Raw genomic sequence first — 16675 nt, 5'->3', positions numbered from 1 at the left:
ACGCCCTTGATACGTGGTCGGTTTGTTGCTCCGCTCCGCTCCCCCGCCTCCCCCGGTTGGGGTGGAAGCGTCTCCTGCCGGGAGAGGCGCGACGCCCTTGTACATCGGTTGTGTTAACGCTCCGTGGGGTCCTGCGCTCTCCCTCCGCTCGCGAGACGTGATTCCCCTCCTGGCGGGGCCTCACGCCCTTGATACGTGGTCGGTTTGTTGCTCCGCTAAACTCCCCCGCCTCCCCCGGTTGGGGTGGAAGCGTCTCCTGCCGGGAGAGGCGCGACGCCCTTGTACATCGGTTGTGTTAACGCGCCGTGGGGTCCCGCGCTCTCCCTCCGCTCGCGAGACGTGATACCTCTTCTGGCGGGGCCTCACGCCCTTGATACGTGGTCGGTTTGTTGCTCCGCTCCGCTCCCCCGCCTCCCCCGGTTGGGGTGGAAGCGTCTCCTGCCGGGAGAGGTGCGACGCCCTTGTACATCGGTTGTGTTAATGCTCCGTGGGGTCCTGCGCTCTCCCTCCGCTCGCGAGACGTGATTCCCCTTCTGGCGGGGCCTCACGCCCCTGATACGTGGTCGGTTTGTGTCTCCGCTCCGCTCCCCTGCCTCCCCCTGCTGGGGTGGAAGCGTCTCCTGCCGGGAGAGGCGCGCCGCCCTTGTACCGTGGTTGTTTTAACGCACCGTGGGGTCCCGCGCTCTCCCTCAACTCGCGAGACGTGATTCCCCTCCTGGTGGGGCCTCACGCCCTTGATTCGTGGTCGGTTTGTTTCTCCGTTCCGCTCCCCCCGCCTTCCCCGGCTGGGGTGGAAGCGTCTCCTGCCGGGAGAGGCGCGCCGCCCTTGTACCTCGGTTGTGTTAACGCGCCATGGAGTCCCGCGCTCTCCCTCCGCTGGCGAGACGTGATTCCCCTTCTGGCGGGGCCTCACGCCCTTGATACGTGGTCGGTTTGTTGCTCCGTTCCGCTCCCCCGCCTCCCCCGGCCGGGGTGGAAGCGTCTCCTGCCGGGAGAGGCGCGCCGCCCTTGTACCTCGGTTGTGTTAAGGCGCCGTGGGGTCCCGCGCTCTCCCTCCGCTCGCGAGACGTGATTCCCTTTCTGGCGGGGCCTCACGCGCTTGATACGTGGTCGGTTTGTTGCTCCGTTCCGCTCCCCCGCCTCCCCCGGCCGGGGTGGAAGTGTCTCCTGCCGGGAGAGGCGCGCCGCCCTTGTACCTCGGTTGTGTTAACGCGCCGTGGGGTCCCACGCTCTCCCTCCGCTCGCGAGACGTGATTCCCCTTCTGGCGGGGCCTCACGCCCTTGATACGTGGTCGGTTTGTTGCTGCGCTCCGCTCCCCCGCCTCCCCCGGTTGGGGTGGAAGCGTCTCCTGCCGGGAGACGCGCAACGCCCTTGTACATCGGTTGTGTTAACGCGCCGTGGGATCCCTCGCTCTCCCACCGCTCGCGAGACGTGATTCCCCTTCTGGCGGGGCCTCACGCCCTTGATACGTGGTCGGTTTGTTGCTTCGCTCCTCTCCCCCGCCTCCCCCGGCAAGGGTGGAAGCGTCTCCTGCCGGGAGAGGCGCGCCGCCGTTGTGCCGTGGTTGTGTTAACGCGCCATGGGGTCCTGCCCTCTCCCTCCGCTCGCGAGACGTGATTCCCCTCCTGGCGGGGCCTCAAGCCCTTGACACGTGGTCGGTGTGTTGCTCCGCTCCGCTCCCCTCGCCTCCCCCGGCAGGGGTGGAAGCGTCTCCTGCCGGGAGAGGCGCGCCGCCGTTGTGCCGTGGTTCTGTTAACGTGCCGTGAGGTCCCGCGCCCTCCCTCCGCCCGCGAGACGTGATTCCCCTTCTGGTGGGGCCTCACGCCCATGACACGTGGTCGGTGTGTTGCTCCGCTCCGCTCCCCCGCCTCCCCCGGCAGGGGTGGAAGCGTCTCCTGCCGGGAGAGGCGCGCCGCCCTTGTACCGTGGTTGTGTTAACGCTCCGTGGGGTCCTGCGCTCTCCCTCCGCTCGCGAGACGTGATTCCCCTCCTGGCGGGGCCTCACGCCCTTGATACGTGGTCGGTTTGTTGCTCCGCTCCGCTCCCCCGCCTCCCCCGGTTGGGGTGGAAGCGTCTCCTGCCGGGAGAGGCGCGACGCCCTTGTACATCGGTTGTGTTAACGCACCGTGGGGTCCCTCGCTCTCCCTCCGCTCGCGAGACGTGATACCTCTTCTGGCGGGGCCTCACGCCCTTGATACGTGGTCGGTTTGTTGCTCCGCTCCGCTCCCCCGCCTCCCCCGGCTGGGGTGGAAGCGTCTCCTGCCGGGAGAGGCGCGCCGCCCTTGTACCGTGGTTGTTTTAACGCGCCGTGGGGTCCCGCGCTCACCCTCCGCTCGCGAGACGTGATTCCCCTCCTGGCGGGGCCTCACGCCCTTGACACATGGTCGGTGTGTTGCTCCGCTCCGCTCCCCCGCCTCCCCCGGCTGGGGTGGAAGCGTCTCCTGCCGGGAGAGGCGCGCCGCCCTTGTACCGTGGTTGTGTTAACGCTCCGTGGGGTCCTGCGCTCTCCCTCCGCTCGCGAGACGTGATTCCCCTTCTGGCGGGGCCTCACACCCTTGATACGTGGTCGGTTTGTTGCTCCACTCCGCTCCCCTGCCTCCCCCTGCTGGATTGGAAGCGTCTCCTGCCGGGAGAGGCGCGCCGCCCTTGTACCGTGGTTATTTTAGCGCGCCGTGGGGTCCCGCGCTCTCCCTACGCTCGCGAGACGTGATTCCCCTCCTGGTGGGGCCTCACGCCCTTGATACGTGGTCGGTTTGTTGCTTCGCTCCGCTCCCCCGCCTCCCCTGGTTGGGGTGGAAGCGTCTCCTGCCGGGAGAGGCGCGACGCCCTTGTACCTTGGTTGTGTTAACGCACCGTGGGGTCCCTCGCTCTCCCTCCGCTCGCGAGAAGTGATTCCCCTTCTGGCGGGGCCTCACGCCCTTGATACCTGGTCGGTTTGTTGCTCCGCTCCGCTCCCCCGCCTCCCCCGGCTGGGGTGGAAGCGTCTCCTGCCGGGAGAGGCGCGCCGCCCTTGTACCGTGGTTGTGTTATCGCTCCCTGGGGTCCTGCGCTCTCCCTCCGCTCGCGAGACGTGATTCCCCTTCTGGCGGGGCCTCACGCCCTTGATACGTGGTCGGTTTGTTGCTCCGCTCCGCTCCCCTGTCTCCCCCTCCTGGGGTGGAAGCGTCTCCTGCGGGGAGAGGCGCGCCGCCCTTGTACCGTGGTTATTTTAACGCGCCGTGGGGTCCCGTGCTCTCCCTCCGCTCGCGAGACGTGATTCCCCTTCTGGTGGGGCCTCACGCCCTTGATACGTGGTCGGTTTCTTGCTTAACTCCGCTCCTCCGCCTCCGCCGGCTGGGGTGGTAGCGTCTCCTGCCGGGAGAGGCGCGCCGCCCTTGTACCGTGGTTGTTTTAACGCGCCGTGGGGTCCCGCACTCTCCCTCCGCTCGCGAGACGTGATTCCCCTCCTGGTGGGGCCTCACGCCCTTGATTCGTGGTCGGTTTGTTTCTCCGTTCCGCTCCCCCGCCTCCCACAGCTGGGGTGGAAGCGTCTCCTGCCGGGAGAGGCGCGCCGCCCTTGTACCTCGGTTGTGTTAACGCGCCATGGAGTCCCGCGCTCTCCCTCCGCTGGCGAGACGTGATTCCCCTTCTGGCGGGGCCTCACGCCCTTGATACGTGGTCGGTTTGTTGCTCCGTTCCGCTCCCCCGCCTCCCCCGGCCGGGATGGAAGCGTCTCCTGCCGGGAGAGGCGCGCCGCCCTTGTACCTCGGTTGTGTTAAGGCGCCGTGGGGTCCCGCGCTCTCCCTCCGCTCGCGAGACGTGATTCCCCTTCTGGCGGGGCCTCACGCCCTTGATACGTGGTCGGTTTGTTGCTCCGTTCCGCTCCCCCGCCTCCCCCGGCCGGGGTGGAAGCGTCTCCTGCCGGGAGAGGCGCGCCGCCCTTGTACCTCGGTTGTGTTAACGCGCCGTGGGGTCCCACGCTCTCCCTCCGCTCGCGAGACGTGATTCCCCTTCTGGCGGGGCCTCACGCCCTTGATACGTGGTCGGTTTGTTGCTGCGCTCCGCTCCCCCGCCTCCCCCGGTTGGGGTGGAAGCGTCTCCTGCCGGGAGAGGCGCAACGCCCTTGTACATCGGTTGTGTTAACGCGCCGTGGGATCCCTCGCTCTCCCTCCGCTCGCGAGCCGTGATTCCCCTTCTGGCGGGGCCTCACGCCCTTGATACTTGGTCGGTTTGTTGCTTCGCTCCTCTCCCCCACCTCCCCCGGCAGGGGAGGAAGCGTCTCCTGCCGGGAGAGGCGCGCCGCCGTTGTGCCGTGGTTGTGTTAACGCGCCATGGGGTCCTGCCCTCTCCCTCCGCTCGCGAGACGTGATTCCCCTCCTGGCGGGGCCTCAAGCCCTTGACACGTGGTCGGTGTGTTGCTCCGCTCCGCTCCCCTCGCCTCCCCCGGCAGGGATGGAAGCGTCTCCTGCCGGGAGAGGCGCGCCGCCGTTGTGCCGTGGTTCTGTTAACGTGCCGTGGGGTCCCGCGCCCTCCCTCCGCTCGCGAGACGTGATTCCCCTTCTGGCGGGGCCTCACGCCCTTGATACGTGGTCGGTTTGTTACTCCGTTCCGCTCCCCCGCCTCCCCCGGCCGGGGTGGAAGCGTCTCCTGCCGGGAGAGGCGCGCCGCCCTTGTACCGTGGTTGTGTTAACGCTCCGTGGGGTCCTGCGCTCTCCCTCCGCTCGCGAGACGTGATTCCCCTCCTGGCGGGGCCTCACGCCCTTGATACGTGGTCGGTTTGTTGCTCCGCTCCGCTCCCCCGCCTCCCCCGGTTGGGGTGGAAGCGTCTCCTGCCGGGAGAGGCGCGACGCCCTTGTACATCGGTTGTGTTAACGCGCCGTGGGGTCCCTCGCTCTCCCTCCGCTCCCGAGACGTGATACCTCTTCTGGCGGGGCCTCACGCCCTTGATACGTGGTCGGTTTGTTGCTCCGCTCCGCTCCCCTGTCTCCCCCTCCTGGGGTGGAAGCGTCTCCTGCGGGGAGAGGCGCGCCGCCCTTGTACCGTGGTTATTTTAACGCGCCGTGGGGTCCCGTGCTCTCCCTCCGCTCGCGAGACGTGATTCCCCTTCTGGCGGGGCCTCACGCCTTTGATACGTGGTCGGTTTGTTGCTTAACTCCGCTCCTCCGCCTCCGCCGGCTGGGGTGGTAGCGTCTCCTGCCGGGAGAGGCGCGCCGCCCTTGTACCTTGGTTGTTTTAACGCGCCGTGGGGTACCGCGCTCTCCCACCGCTCGCGAGACGTGATTCCCCTCCTGGCGGGGCCTCACGCCCTTGACACGTGGTCGGTGTGTTGCTCCGCTCCGCTCCCCCGTCTCCCCTAACTGGGGTGGAAGCGTCTCCTGCCGGGAGAGGCGCGCCGCCCTTGTACCGTGGTTGTGTTAACGCTCCGTGGGGTCGTGCGCTCTCCCTCCGCTCGCGAGAGGTGATTCCCCTTCTGGTGGGGCCTCACGCCCTTGACACGTGGTCGGTTTCTCTTCCTTCTCTCGCTCCTCAAGCTTCTCCGCTGCCTGGGTCCTCACCCCCTTGAGGTAGTAGTAGTAATGTCGGTGAGTACCGATTCTACGTCCAACTCGAGTGCAAGGCTCTCCCGCCGGGAGAACTGCACAGCCCTTTTGGTGTGATTAGATTGAGCAGAACAGAAAACTGACAACGTGTCAAGGGCTTGAGGCCCCATCAAAGGGGGAATTGCGTCTCGCGAGCGGAGGGAGAGCGCAGGACCCCACGGAGCGTTAACACAACCACGGTACTAGAGCGGCGCGCCTCTCCCGGCCGGAGACGCTTCCACCCCAGCTGGGGGAGGCAGGGGAGCGGAGCGGAGCATTAAACCGACCACGTGTCAAGGGCGTGAGGCCCCGCCAGAAAGGGAATCACGTCCTGCGAGCGGAGGGAGAGCGCGGGACCCCACGGCGCCTTAACACAACCATGGTACAAGGGCTTCGCGCCTCTCCCGGCGGGAGACGCTTCCTCCCCAGCCGGGGAAGGGGGGGAGCGGAGCGGAGAAACAAACCGACCACGTATCAAGGGCGTGAGGCCCCGCCAAAAGGGGAATCACGTCTCGCGAGAGGAGGAAGAGCGCGGGACCCCACGGCGCGTTAAAACAACCCCGGTACAAGGGCGGCGCGCCTCTCCCGGCAGGAGACGCTTCCACCCCAGCCGGGGGAGGCGGGGGAGCGGAGCGGAGCAACAAACCGACCACGTATCAAGGGCGTGAGGCCCCGCCAGAAGGGGAATCACGTCTCGCGAGCGGAGGGAGAGCGCAGGACCCCACGGAGCGTTAACACAACCACGGTACAAGGGCGGCGCGCCTCTCCCGGCAGGAGACACTTCCACCCCAGCCGGGGGAGGCGGGGGAGCAGAGCGGAGCAACACACCGACCACGTGTCAAGGGCGTGAGGCCCCGCCAGGAGAGGAATCACGTCTCGCGAGCGGAGGGAGAGCGCGGGACCCCACGGCGCGTTAAAACAACCACGGTACAAGGGCGGCGCGCCACTCCCGGCAGGAGACGCTTCCACCCCTGCCGGAGGAGGGGGTTAGCGGAGCGGAGCAACAAACCAACCACGTATCAAGGGCGTGAGGCCCCGCCAGAAGGGGAATCACGTCTCGCGAGCGGAGGGAGAGCGTGGGACCCCACGGCGCGTTAACACAACCGAGGTACAAGGGCGGCGCGCCTCTCCCCGCAGGAGACGCTTCCACCCCAGCCGGGGGAGGCGGGGGAGCGGAGCGGAGCAACAAACCGATCACGTATCAAGGGCGTGAGGCCCCGCCAGAAGGGGAATCACGTCTCGCGAGCGGAGGGAGAGCGAAGGACACCACGGAGCGTTAACACAACCACGGTACAAGGGCGGCGCGCCTCTCCCGGCAGGAGACGCTTCCACCCCAGCCGGGGGAGGCGAGGGAACGGAGCGGAGCAGCACACCGACCACGTGTCAAGGGCGTGAGGCCCCGCCAGGAGGGGAATCACGTCTCGCGAGCGGAGGAAGAGCGCGGGACCCCACGGCGCGTTATAACAACCACGGTACAAGGGCGGCGCGCCTCTCCCGGCAGGAGAAGCTTCCACCCCAGCCGGGGGAGGCGGGGGAGCGGAGCGGAGAAACAAACCGACCACGTATCAAGGGCGTGAGGCCCCACCAAGAGGAGAATCACGTCTCGCGAGCGGAGGGAGAGCGAGGGACCCCACGGCGCGTTAACACAACCGAGGTACAAGGGCGTCGCGCCTCTCCCGAGAGGAGACGCTTCCACCCCAAACGGGGGAGGCGGGGGAGCGGAGCGGAGTAACAAACCGACCACATATCAAGGGCGTGAGGCCCCACCAGAAGGGGAAACATGTCTCGCGAGCGGAGGGAGAGCGCAGGACCCCACGGAGCGTTAACACAACCACGGTACAAGGGCGGCGCGCCTCTCCCGGCAGGAGACGCTCCCACCCCAGCCGGGGGAGGCGGGGGAGCGGAGCGGAACAGCACACCGACCACGTGTCTAGGGCGTGAGGCCCCGCCAGGAGGGGAATCACGTCTCGCGAGCGGAGGGAGAGCGCGGGACCCTACGGCGCGTTAAAAAAACCACGGTACAAGGGCGGCGCGCCTCTCCCGGCAGGAGACGCTTCCACCCCACCAGGGGGAGGCAGGGGAGCGGAGCGGAGCAACAAACCGACCACGTATCAAGGGCGTGAGGCCCTGCCAGAAGGGGAATCACGTCTCGCGAGCGGAGGGAGAGTGCAGGACCCCACGGAGCGTTAACACAACCACGGTACAAGGGCGGCGCGCCTCTCCCGGCAGGAGACGCTTCCACCCCAGCTGGGAGAGGCTGGGGAGCGGAGTGGAGAAACAAACCGACCACGTATCAAGGGCGTGAGGCCCCACCAGGAGGGGAATCACGTCTCGTGAGCGGAGGGAGAGCGCAGGACCCCACGGAGCGTTAAAACAACCCCGGTACAAGGGCGGCGCGCCTCTCCCGGCAGGAGACGCTTCCACCCCAGCCGGGGGAGGCGGGGGAGCGGAGCGGAGCAACAAACCGACCACGTATCAAGGGCGTGAGGCCCCGCCAGAAGGGGAATCACGTCTCGCGAGCGGAGGGAGAGCGCAGGACCCCACGGAGCGTTAACACAACCACGGTACAAGGGCGGCGCGCCTCTCCCGGCAGGAGACACTTCCACCCCAGCCGGGGGAGGCGGGGGAGCAGAGCGGAGCAACACACCGACCACGTGTCAAGGGCGTGAGGCCCCGCCAGGAGAGGAATCACGTCTCGCGAGCGGAGGGAGAGCGCGGGACCCCACGGCGCGTTAAAACAACCACGGTACAAGGGCGGCGCGCCACTCCCGGCAGGAGACGCTTCCACCCCTGCCGGAGGAGGGGGTTAGCGGAGCGGAGCAACAAACCAACCACGTATCAAGGGCGTGAGGCCCCGCCAGAAGGGGAATCACGTCTCGCGAGCGGAGGGAGAGCGTGGGACCCCACGGCGCGTTAACACAACCGAGGTACAAGGGCGGCGCGCCTCTCCCCGCAGGAGACGCTTCCACCCCAGCCGGGGGAGGCGGGGGAGCGGAGCGGAGCAACAAACCGATCACGTATCAAGGGCGTGAGGCCCCGCCAGAAGGGGAATCACGTCTCGCGAGCGGAGGGAGAGCGAAGGACACCACGGAGCGTTAACACAACCACGGTACAAGGGCGGCGCGCCTCTCCCGGCAGGAGACGCTTCCACCCCAGCCGGGGGAGGCGAGGGAACGGAGCGGAGCAGCACACCGACCACGTGTCAAGGGCGTGAGGCCCCGCCAGGAGGGGAATCACGTCTCGCGAGCGGAGGAAGAGCGCGGGACCCCACGGCGCGTTATAACAACCACGGTACAAGGGCGGCGCGCCTCTCCCGGCAGGAGAAGCTTCCACCCCAGCCGGGGGAGGCGGGGGAGCGGAGCGGAGAAACAAACCGACCACGTATCAAGGGCGTGAGGCCCCACCAGGAGGAGAATCACGTCTCGCGAGCGGAGGGAGAGCGAGGGACCCCACGGCGCGTTAACACAACCGAGGTACAAGGGCGTCGCGCCTCTCCCGGCAGGAGACGCTTCCACCCCAAACGGGGGAGGCGGGGGAGCGGAGCGGAGTAACAAACCGACCACATATCAAGGGCGTGAGGCCCCACCAGAAGGGGAAACATGTCTCGCGAGCGGAGGGAGAGCGCAGGACCCCACGGAGCGTTAACACAACCACGGTACAAGGGCGGCGCGCCTCTCCCGGCAGGAGACGCTCCCACCCCAGCCGGGGGAGGCGGGGGAGCGGAGCGGAACAGCACACCGACCACGTGTCTAGGGCGTGAGGCCCCGCCAGGAGGGGAATCACGTCTCGCGAGCGGAGGGAGAGCGCGGGACCCTACGGCGCGTTAAAAAAACCACGGTACAAGGGCGGCGCGCCTCTCCCGGCAGGAGACGCTTCCACCCCACCAGGGGGAGGCAGGGGAGCGGAGCGGAGCAACAAACCGACCACGTATCAAGGGCGTGAGGCCCTGCCAGAAGGGGAATCACGTCTCGCGAGCGGAGGGAGAGTGCAGGACCCCACGGAGCGTTAACACAACCACGGTACAAGGGCGGCGCGCCTCTCCCGGCAGGAGACGCTTCCACCCCAGCTGGGAGAGGCTGGGGAGCGGAGTGGAGAAACAAACCGACCACGTATCAAGGGCGTGAGGCCCCACCAGGAGGGGAATCACGTCTCGTGAGCGGAGGGAGAGCGTTGGACCCCACGGCGCGTTAAAACAACCACGGTACAAGGGCGGCGCGCCACTCCCGGCAGGAGACGCTTCCACCCCAGCAGGGGGGGCAGGGGAGCGGAGCGGAGACACAAACCGACCACGTATCAAGGGCGTGAGGCCCCGCCAGAAGGGGAATCACGTCTCGCGAGCGGAGGGAGAGCGCAGGACCCCACGGAGCGTTAACACAACCACGGTACAAGGGCGGCGCGCCTCTCCCGGCAGGAGACGCTTCCACCCCAGCCGGGGGAGGCGGGGGAGCGGAGCGGAGCAGCACACCGACCACGTGTCAAGGGCGTGAGGCCCCGCCAGGAGGGGAATCACGTCTCGCGAGCGGAGGGAGAGCGCGGGACCCCACGGCGCGTTAAAGCAACCACGGTACAAGGGCGGCGCGCCTCTCCCGGCAGGAGACGCTTCCACCCCTGCCGGGGGAGGCGGGGGAGCGGAGCGGTGCAACAAACCGACCACGTATTAAGGGCGTGAGGCCCCGCCAGAAGGGGAATCACGTCTCGCCAGCGGAGGGAGAGCACGGGACCCCACGGCGCGTTAACACAACTTAGGTACAAGGGCGTCGCCCCTCTCCCGGCAGGAGACGCTTCCACCCCAGCCGGGTGAGGCGGAGGAGCGGAGCGGAGAAACAAACCGACCACGTATCAAGGGCGTGAGGCCCCACCAGGAGGGGAATCACGTCTCGCGAGCGGAGGGAGAGCGTTGGACCCCACGGCGCGTTAAAACAACCACGGTACAAGGGCGGCGCGCCACTCCCGGCAGGAGACACTTCCACCCCATCAGGGGGAGGCCGGGGAGCGGAGCGGAGACACAAACCGACCACGTATCAAGGGCGTGAGGCCCCGCCAGAAGGGGAATCACGTCTCGCGAGCGGAGGGAGAGCGCAGGACCCCACGGAGCGTTAACACAACCACAGTACAAGGGCGGCGCGCCTCTCCCGGCAGGAGACGCTTCCACCCCAGCCGGGGGAGGCGGGGGAGCGGAGCGGAGCAGCACACCGACCACGTGTCAAGGGTGTGAGGCCCCGCCAGGAGGGGAATCACGTCTCGCGAGCGGAGGGAGAGCGCGGGACACCACGGCGCGTTAAAACAACCACGGTACAAGGGCGGCGCGCCTCTCCCGGCAGGAGACGCTTTTACCCCTGCCGGGGGAGGCGGGGGAGCGGAGCGGAGCAGCACACCGACCACGTGTCAAGGGCGTGAGGCCCCGCCAGGAGGGGAATCACGTCTCGCGAGCGGAGGGAGAGCGCGGGACCCCACGGCGCGTTAAAGCAACCACGGTACAAGGGCGGCGCGCCTCTCCCGGCAGGAGACGCTTCCACCCCTGCCGGGGGAGGCGGGGGAGCGGAGCGGAGCAACAAACCGACCACGTATCAAGGGCGTGAGGCCCCGCCAGAAGGGGAATCACGTCTCGCCAGCGGAGGGAGAGCGCGGGACCCCACGGCGCGTTAACACAACCGAGGAACAAGGGCGTCGCGCCTCTCCCGGCAGGAGACGCTTCCACCCCAGCCGGGTGAGGCGGGGGAGCGGAGCGGAGAAACAAACCGACCACGTATCAAGGGCGTGAGGCCCCACCAGAAAAGGAATCACGTCTCACGAGCGGAGGGAGAGCGTTGGACCCCACAGCGCGTTAAAACAACCACGGTACAAGGGCGGCGCGCCACTCCCGGCAGGAAATGCTTCCACCCCAGCAGGGGGAGGAAGGGGAGCGGAGCGGAGACACAAACCGACCACGTATCAAGGGCGTGAGGCCCCGCCAGAAGGGGAATCACGTCTCGCGAGCGGAGGGAGAGCGCAGGACCCCACGGAGCGTTAACACAACCACGGTACAAGGGCGGCGCGCCTCTCCCGGCAGGAGACGCATCCACCCCAGCCGGGGGAGGCGGGGGAGCGGAGCGGAGCAGCACACCGACCACATGTCAAGGGCGTGAGGCCCCGCCAGGAGGGGAATCACGTCTCGCGATTGGAGGGAGAGCGTTGGACCCCACGGCGCGTTAAAACAACCACGGTACAAGGGCGGCGCGCCACTCCCGGCAGGAGACGCTTCCACCCCAGCCGGGGGAGGCAGGGGAGCGGAGCGGAGACACAAACCGACCACGTATCAAGGGCGTGAGGCCCCGCCAGAAGGGGAATCACGTCTCGCGAGCGGAGGGAGAGCGCAGGACCCCACGGAGCGTTAACACAACCACGGTACAAGGGCGGCGCGCCTCTCCCGGCAGGAGACGCATCCACCCTAGCCGGGGGAGGCGGGGGAGCGGAGCGGAGCAGCACACCGACCACGTGTCAAGGGCGTGAGGCCCTGCCAGGAGGGGAATCACGTCTCGCGAGCGGAGGGAGAGCGCGGGACCCCACGGCGCGTTAAAACAACCACGGTACAAGGGCGGCGCGCCTCTCCCGGCAGGAAATGCTTCCACCCCAGCAGGGGGAGGAAGGGGAGCGGAGCGGAGACACAAACCGACCACGTATCAAGGGCGTGAGGCCCCGCCAGAAGGGGAATCACGTCTCGCGAGCGGAGGGAGAGCGCAGGACCCCACGGAGCGTTAACACAACCACGGTACAAGGGCGGCGCGCCTCTCCCGGCAGGAGACGCATCCACCCCAGCCGGGGGAGGCGGGGGAGCGGAGCGGAGCAGCACACCGACCACATGTCAAGGGCGTGAGGCCCCGCCAGGAGGGGAATCACGTCTCGCGATTGGAGGGAGAGCGTTGGACCCCACGGCGCGTTAAAACAACCACGGTACAAGGGCGGCGCGCCACTCCCGGCAGGAGACGCTTCCACCCCAGCCGGGGGAGGCAGGGGAGCGGAGCGGAGACACAAACCGACCACGTATCAAGGGCGTGAGGCCCCGCCAGAAGGGGAATCACGTCTCGCGAGCGGAGGGAGAGCGCAGGACCCCACGGAGCGTTAACACAACCACGGTACAAGGGCGGCGCGCCTCTCCCGGCAGGAGACGCATCCACCCTAGCCGGGGGAGGCGGGGGAGCGGAGCGGAGCAGCACACCGACCACGTGTCAAGGGCGTGAGGCCCTGCCAGGAGGGGAATCACGTCTTGCGAGCGGAGGGAGAGCGCGGGACCCCACGGCGCGTTAAAACAACCACGGTACAAGGGCGGCGCGCCTCTCCCGGCAGGAGATTCTTCCACCCCTGCCGGGGGAGGCGGGGGAGCGGAGCGGAGCAACAAACCGACCACGTACGAAGGGCGTGAGGCCCCGCCAGAAGGGGAATCACGTCTCGCCAGCGGAGGGAGAGCGCGGGACCCCACGGCGCGTTAGAACAACCGAGGTACAAGGGCGTCGCGCCTCTCCCGGCAGGAGACGCTTCCACCCCAGCCGGGTGAGGCGGGGGAGCGGAGCGGAGAAACAAACCGACCACGTATCAAGGGCGTGAGGCCCCACCAGGAGGGGAATCACGTCTCGCGAGCGGAGGGAGAGCGCAGGACCCCACGGAGCGTTAACACAACCACGGTACAAGGGCGGCGCGCCTCTCCCGGCAGGAGACGCTTCCACCCCAGCTGGGAGAGGCGGGGGAGCGCCGTGGGGTCCCTCGCTCTCCCTCCGCTCGCGAGACGTGATTCCCCTTCTGGCGGGGCCTCAAGCCCTTGATACGTGGTCGGTTTCTTGCTCCGCTCCGCTCCCCCGCCTCCCCCGGCAGGGGTGGAAGCGTCTCCTGCCGGGAGAGGCGCGCCGCCCTTGTACCGTGGTTGTGTTAACGCTCCGTGGGGTCCTGCGCTCTCCCTCCGCTCGCGAGACGTGATCCCCCTTCTGGCGGGGTCTCACGCCCTTGATACGTGGTCGGTTTGTTGCTCCGCTCCGCTCCCCCGCCTCCCCCGGCTGGGGTGGAAGCGTCTCCTGCCGGGAGAGGCGCGCCGCCCTTGTACCTCGGTTGTGTTAACGCGCCGTGGGGTCCCTCGCTCTCCCTCCGCTCGCGAGATGTGATTCCCCTTCTGGCGGGGCCTCACGCCCTTGATACGTGGTCGGTTTGTTGCTCCGCTCCGCTTCCCCGCCTCCCCCGGCAGGGGTGGAAGCGTCTCCTGCCGGGAGAGGCGCGCCGCCCTTGTACCGTGGTTGTTTTAACGCGCCGTGGGGTCCCGCCCTCTCCCTCCGCTCGCGAGACGTGATTCCCCTCCTGGCGGGGCCTCACGCCCTTGACACGTGGTCGGTGTGTTGCTCCGCTCCGCTCCCCCGCCTCCCCCGGCTGGGGTGGAAGCGTCTCCTGCCGGGAGAGGCGCGCCGCCCTTGTACCGTGGTTGTGTTAACGCTCCGTGGGGTCCTGCGCTCTCCCCCCGCTCGCGAGACGTGATTCCCCTTCTGGCGGGGCCTCACGCCCTTGATACGTGGTCGGTTTGTGTCTCCGCTCCGCTCCCCTGCCTCCCCCTGCTGGGGTGGAAGTGTCTCCTGCCGGGAGTGGCGCGCCGCCCTTGTACCGTGGTTGTTTTAACGCGCTGTGGGGTCCAACGCTCTCCCTCCGCTCGCGAGACGTGATTCCCCTCCTGGTGGGGCCTCACGCCCTTGATACGTGGTCGGTTTGTTTCTCCGCTCCGCTCCCCCGCCTCACCCGGCTGGGGTGGAAGCGTCTCCTGCCGGGAGAGGCGCGACGCCCTTGTACCTCGGTTGTGTTAACGCGCCTTGGGGTCCCTCGCTCTCCCTCCGCTCGCGAGACGTGATTCCCCTTCTGGCGGGGCCTCACGCCCTTGATACGTGGTCGGTTTGTGTCTCCGCTCCGCTCCCCCTCCTCCCCCGGCAGGGGTGGAAGCGTCTCCTGCCGGGAGAGGCGCGCCGCCCTTGTACCGTGGTTGCTTTAACGCGCCGTGGGGTCCCACGCTCTCCCTCCGCTCGCGAGACGTGATTCCCCTCCTGGCGGGGCCTCACGCCCTTGACACGTGGTCGGTGTGTTGCTCCGCTCCGCTCCCCCGCCTCCCCCGGCTGGGGTGGAAGCGTCTCCTGCCGGGAGAGGCGCGCCGCCCTTGTACATCGGTTGTGTTAACGCGCCGTGGGGTCCCTCGCTCTCCCTCCGCTCGCGAGACGTGATTCCCCTTCTGGCGGAGCCTCACGCCCTTTGATACGTGGTCGGTTTGTGTCTCCGCTCCGCTCCCCCTCCTCCCCCGGCAGGGGTGGAAGCGTCTCCTGCCGGGAGAGGCGCGCCGCCCTTGTACCGTGGTTGTTTTAACGCGCCGTGGGTCCCGCGCTCTCCCTCCGCTCGCGAGACGTGATTCCCCTCCTGGCGGGGCATCACGCCCTTGACACGTGGTCGGTGTGCTGCTCCGCTCCGCTCCCCCGCCTCCCCCGGCTGGGGTGGAAGCGTCTCCTGCCGGGAGAGGCGCGCCGCCCTTGTACCGTGGTTGTGTTAACGCTCCGTGGGGTCCCGCGCTCTCCCTCCGCTCGCGAGACGTGATTCCCCTTCTGGCGGGGCCTCACGCCCTTGATACGTGGTCGGTTTGTGTCTCCGCTCCGCTCCCCTGCCTCCCCCTGCTGGGGTGGAAGCGTCTCCTGCCGGGAGAGGCGCGACGCCCTTGTACCTCGGTTGTGTTATCGCGCCGTGGGGTCCCGCGCTCTCCCTCCGCTCGCGAGACGTGATTCCCCTTCTGGCGGGGCCTCACGCCCTTGACACGTGGTCGGTGTGTTGCTCCGCTCCGCTCCCCCTCCTCCCCCGGCTGGGGTGGAAGCGTCTCCTGCCGGGAGAGGCGCGACGCCCTTGTACCTCGGTTGTGTTAACGCGCCGTGGGGTCCCTCGCTCTCCCTCCGCTCGCGAGACGTGATTCCCCTTCTGGCGGGGCCTCACGCCCTTGATACGTGGTCGGTTTGTGTCTCCGCTCCGCTCCCCCTCCTCCCCCGGCAGGGGTGGAAGCGTCTCCTGCCGGGAGAGGCGCGCCGCCCTTGTACCGTGGTTGCTTTAACGCGCCGTGGGGTCCCACGCTCTCCCTCCGCTCGCGAGACGTGATTCCCCTCCTGGCGGGGCCTCACGCCCTTGACACGTGGTCGGTGTGTTGCTCCGCTCCGCTCCCCCGCCTCCCCCGGCTGGGGTGGAAGCGTCTCCTGCCGGGAGAGGCGCGCCGCCCTTGTACATCGGTTGTGTTAACGCGCCGTGGGGTCCCTCGCTCTCCCTCCGCTCGCGAGACGTGATTCCCCTTCTGGCGGGGCCTCACGCCCTTGATACGTGGTCGGTTTGTGTCTCCGCTCCGCTCCCCCTCCTCCCCCGGCAGGGGTGGAAGCGTCTCCTGCCGGGAGAGGCGCGCCGCCCTTGTACCGTGGTTGTTTTAACGCGCCGTGGGTCCCGCGCTCTCCCTCCGCTCGCGAGACGTGATTCCCCTCCTGGCGGGGCATCACGCCCTTGACACGTGGTCGGTGTGCTGCTCCGCTCCGCTCCCCCGCCTCCCCCGGCTGGGGTGGAAGCGTCTCCTGCCGGGAGAGGCGCGCCGCCCTTGTACCGTGGTTGTTTTGACGCGCCGTGGGGTCCCGCGCTCTCCCTCCGCTCGCGAGACGTGATTCCCCTCCTGGCGGGGCCTCACGCCCTTGACACGTGGTCGGTGTGCTGCTCCGCTCCGCTCCCCCGCCTCCCCCGGCTGGGGTGGAAGCGTCTCCTGCCGGGAGAGGCGCGCCGCCCTTGTACCGTGGTTGTGTTAACGCTCCGTGGGGTCCTGCGCTCTCCCCCCGCTCGCGAGACGTGATTCCCCTTCTGGCGGGGCCTCACGCCCTTGATACGTGGTCGGTTTGTGTCTCCGCTCCACTCCCCTGCCTCCCCCTGCTGGGGTGGAAGCGTCTCCTGCCGGGAGTGGCGCGCCGCCCTTGTACCGTGGTTGTTTTAACGCGCCGTGGGGTCCAACGCTCTCCCTCCGCTCGCGAGACGTGATTCCCCTCCTGGTGGGGCCTCACGCCCTTGATACGTGGTCGGTTTGTTTCTCCGCTCCGCTCCCCCGCCTCACCCG

Source organism: Scylla paramamosain, unplaced genomic scaffold (assembly GCF_035594125.1).
Source record: "Scylla paramamosain isolate STU-SP2022 unplaced genomic scaffold, ASM3559412v1 Contig123, whole genome shotgun sequence".
In the NCBI taxonomy this organism is placed as follows: Eukaryota; Metazoa; Arthropoda; class Malacostraca; order Decapoda; family Portunidae; genus Scylla; species Scylla paramamosain.
The sequence above is the reverse complement of the archived record's forward strand: the minus strand, read 5'-3'. Positions refer to the sequence as shown.